Genomic DNA, 4125 nt, shown 5'->3' with positions numbered 1-4125 from the left:
CAAAACGATCAATGTAATTGATTCTAGTTTCTCAAGCATGCCCTTCAACACAAGTCCTTCAAGTTTCTTCACACATAATGTCATCCAAGCGATAGTGGTTGAAGCAGAGAAGATCCTTGATCTAGACTGCTTGAAAGTAAAAGGAAATAAGAGAAAGAAAAATCATAATAAAAAAAGTCCAAGTCAAAATCAATAAAAAATCATTATCAGAATTTCAATTATGAAAGGGAAACTTTACAGTGCATTATGATTGGGCAAAATTATTATGTGTAGTTTTGGTACCCAATTTTAGAGAGTCTCTTAATAAATTAAATACTTTATGTGGTATCACCTTAGTATTGGAATTTTTTTATAAGGATTTAAAAAAAATTAATGCTGACCTCGATAGGACCACTCATTCCCTTAACTTAAGAGACCTAAGCATTAAAAACAATTAAGAATATCTTAAATTTTAACTATTGGGAAACAATCAAGAAGGAAAAAAGATACCTTTTGACTCGCTCACAAGCATAGACAATGGGTCTAGTGCTGTAACATCACGGATATCTCCAATTCCGTTTAACCGCCTGTCAAAACCGGACGGTTTTCGGTTAAACGATTTATTAAAAAAAAAAAAAAAAAAAAAAAAAAAAAAAAAAAAAATCATTTTTTTTTTTTTTTTTTTTTTTTTTTTTTTTTGTTGTTGTCCGTGTGAAAAAGCTGGAAGGTGATTTAACTGAAGGCGCCGATTTGTGCTTGTGAACTAGTCACAAATAATAGTAACAATGTCGTTTTAGAATAATGTGTAAGATCATTAAAGTAAATTAAAAACAGTAGAGGACCTAGGATAGAACCTTGTGGTACACCATGTGTTAAACTTGGATGAATATATATTGAGATCTATTACAAAGATTACTTTCAAACCAAGATGACAGACAAATTGGAGTGTTGTTCTAGTTTCCAAGTGGTAAGTCATCACATCGATTACTGAGCTGGGAGACATTGCCAGGCATAGTGCCAGGTGGAGGGGCATAAATCGAAACTTTTAAAAAAAAAAAAAAAAAAAAAAAAAAAAAAAAAAAAAAATTATAAAAAAAAAAAAAAAAAACGGGAAAACGAAACCGTCCAATTGAAAACGGAATCCGCCATGGGCGGTCGGATACCGGACGGTTAAACGTTTGACTACAGCACTAAATGGGTCATCATCAGAATCGCAATCGGAGCCGTCAGGAGACTTTAAGGGTCACCATGCCAAGTCACACATGCAGCTCTGACTGTGTTCGGTGAATTGCTTCAACAGTGTTCGGTGAATTGCTTCAACGGTTCCATACCGCTCCCACTCTTAGGTCACTATGCCGAGTCACATCTGCAGCTCTGTGTTCAGTGAATTATCAAGGACCCATCTTACCAGCATGTCGGTCCCTGTATCCAATCTAATTTTGTAGAGTGAAAGAAATAATTACAAGTTATTTTCTTTCATTTTTTTTGCAAGCAGAGGTAAGGAAATGAATCCAATATTATCTTTTGTACATCAAATTAATTAATAGGCATAACTGACCCCAAACAGAAGTTTTCAATTGCCCCTATTACCCCAAAATAGAATTTTCCAATTGCCCCTACCAAACAACAACTACCCCTATGCACATAAGCAGTGAGTGTGCTTTAGTACTTTGCTGCTAAAGTGTGATTTTCTTGAACAGATCATGAAACTATTCTCACCTGGATTTGTGTCTGGCCTGTGGCATTCTTGAAAAGTAGATGTACTTTCCCAGTGCTTCCTTCATATAAGTGCAAATTGTATCTACTGCATCTGAAACTAAGTGAAAGCAAAAACATCATCATAATTTCATTACCACTGAAGTGTAGGTAGTGAGACATGTACATCATCTGGTATGGTGCTTGCTATGAAAATTCTTTAAAACACGAAGTGGAGTTGGGCAACATTTGCTGGTATCAAGAACAATTGTTTAAAATAATTTTTGTATAGGGTGAGGGACCAAGGGTACTAAAGTAAAATGCTGCCTTTGAATATAACAGACACAGAGTACAGATAACGAGAAAAACTAAGCTAAACATGTAGACATTGTTCCCCAAAAGGTAGACTACTCGTGATTACTCCAGTCTCAAAAAAAAAGTATTCCTTTTTCGGATGGTGCCATTTATTCATTTTCAGGGCAGGACCGTATCTAATTTTCAATTTTTAATTAAATGTTCATCCATGTCCTTCTTTGCTTGAAAGGCAAATCATTGAATTCCCTAACACTAACAGTTAACCAGGAGGGGCTACATCCCAGGTCATCTCAGCTCAGCATGATGATAATTTTCATAACTCCCTTTGCCCTTGGCCATGTTGATGTTGGCCTTGGGCTTGGAGCCCTGAAATTTCTTAAACCCCAGGCACGCGCGCCTTACAAGAAAGGTCTGTCTTGTCGAGATCCTGATCTTCTCACCTCTAGATTCTAGATTGATGAGTAGTGGCTGACATAAACTGATAATTATAAAATGATGATCTAGAGTAACTAGAGTTCTAGACTCTATATCAAATTTATAATTAGCTAAATAGTAAATTACTGAAAAAATAAAAGTAAAACTCTAGTCTCTAGAGTCTAGATCTAGATCTACTCTCTAACTTTCTGTAAAACTTTGTTCAAATTTATAACTTAAGCAGATATAAAAAGAACCTTATAGCATTAATATTTGGTGTGGAGCAAAATAAGAAAGACTCTCCACTTAAGTTATTTGGTCTAGATGCATATTTGTTAAGTCTAAGTTGATCTTTTTAGTTTTGGATCACATGATACTTCACTCCTTTATTCACTTACATGAAAATAAGTATATGGGGCGAAATGTGGAACGGCGGTGTATTTTTCACACATTTCTGTGCTCATGGACATATTTATGGCTTACAAAGAATCAGAATGAATCAAAAGAGCGTACCACATTAATTTACCCTAAAAAAATGTTTAAAAACTCACCTTTTCATGGTCTGTGACTGTTCCAAACTGCGAAATTTTCACTACCGTCACTTCGTGAAAATATTAAAAGCAGGAAAAGAGCAAACGATGTTTTCACGAATTGACGGCTGTTAAGCGCGTACTTGGCCGTCACTTCGTGAAAACAGAAAATCCTTTTGCTATGCATTTTCTTGTTTACGTCATCGTCATAGTGACATAATTAGACATTATTATGATCTGAAATTTTGTGAGGTTCAAGATGTTAGTGAATGATGTCCAAAAATGCAAAAAAATCAAAAGTGAAAATGTATGCGATTTTCCTCACTACCGTCACTTCGTGAAAACAGGGTTATTGTTGTTGTTGTTCTCTCTCTTCTCTCCTTTAATCCCATTCTTTCTCTCTCTTGCTTTCTCTGTTTCTCCTTCTTAACTCTTGCTACTTTAGGAGCAAGTAATAACTTTGGCAATTATGAGCCATGACCTGGACTACTCTTATTATATGTCTGTGACTGTGCAGTTCTTTTATGTTTATACTATGTTCCTTTATTGAAGATTGATAATAAAGTGATACAAAATCAAATATGATTTTATACATGGATTCTGGTCATTGAAACTTGGAGGAGCATAGGGGTGACTTTCATGATCACTGAAAACGTTCACTCAATGTCCTATCCTAGACCTTTGTCCGTGTAACCACCGCCCCCCCCCCCCCCACACACACACACACGCACAATATGACCAACAACATGTCTGTCCCTATGTGCAACAATGTAAAATCACTTGTTGTTATCTTAACAAATAACATAACAAAACAACAAGGAAAAAAACAGCAAGAAAAGAGATTTAAAAAACACCTTGTCCAAATAATGTGACGGCCGCCCTACTATTGGAAGTTTCAAATTCTTTAAGCAGGTCGTGTCTCGCATAAGGTTATCGAAACATCTAAGACTTCACAGTCCTCTTGAATTCCTGAATTGGTTTACTTTGGAAAAAATTCCCTTCATTACTGGCCTCTAATTTGTAAGGTCGTTCCATTATAAAAGATTGCGTAAACTAAACGTCACATTTAAATAAACGTTTTATCATGACTTGCCCTTGAGCGGGAAATATCAAAGATAACATTTCGCAACGACTCAGCCAGCCGCTGAATAAGCGGGGGGGGGGGGGGGGGGGGGGGGGGGGGGAAGAGGAC

At 36.2% G+C, this 4125-nt stretch overlaps 1 long non-coding RNA gene across 1 annotated transcript; it reads right to left on the bottom strand.

Annotated features, from left to right (window-relative positions):
- Positions 1 to 1178: 1178 nt before the first annotated feature.
- On the bottom strand, positions 1179 to 3269 carry LOC115922178. Its single transcript, XR_004063349.1, has 3 exons — positions 2955 to 3269; positions 1699 to 1795; positions 1179 to 1412 (listed from the first exon to the last, which is right to left on the bottom strand). It is a non-coding gene; the product is annotated as an uncharacterized LOC115922178 (long non-coding RNA).
- Positions 3270 to 4125: the final 856 nt, after the last annotated feature.

This window comes from Strongylocentrotus purpuratus, unplaced genomic scaffold (genome assembly GCF_000002235.5).
Source record: "Strongylocentrotus purpuratus isolate Spur 01 unplaced genomic scaffold, Spur_5.0 spur5_scaffold_11, whole genome shotgun sequence".
NCBI classification, from domain to species: domain Eukaryota; kingdom Metazoa; phylum Echinodermata; class Echinoidea; order Camarodonta; family Strongylocentrotidae; genus Strongylocentrotus; species Strongylocentrotus purpuratus.
The sequence above is the reverse complement of the archived record's forward strand: the minus strand, read 5'-3'. Positions and strand labels throughout refer to the sequence as shown.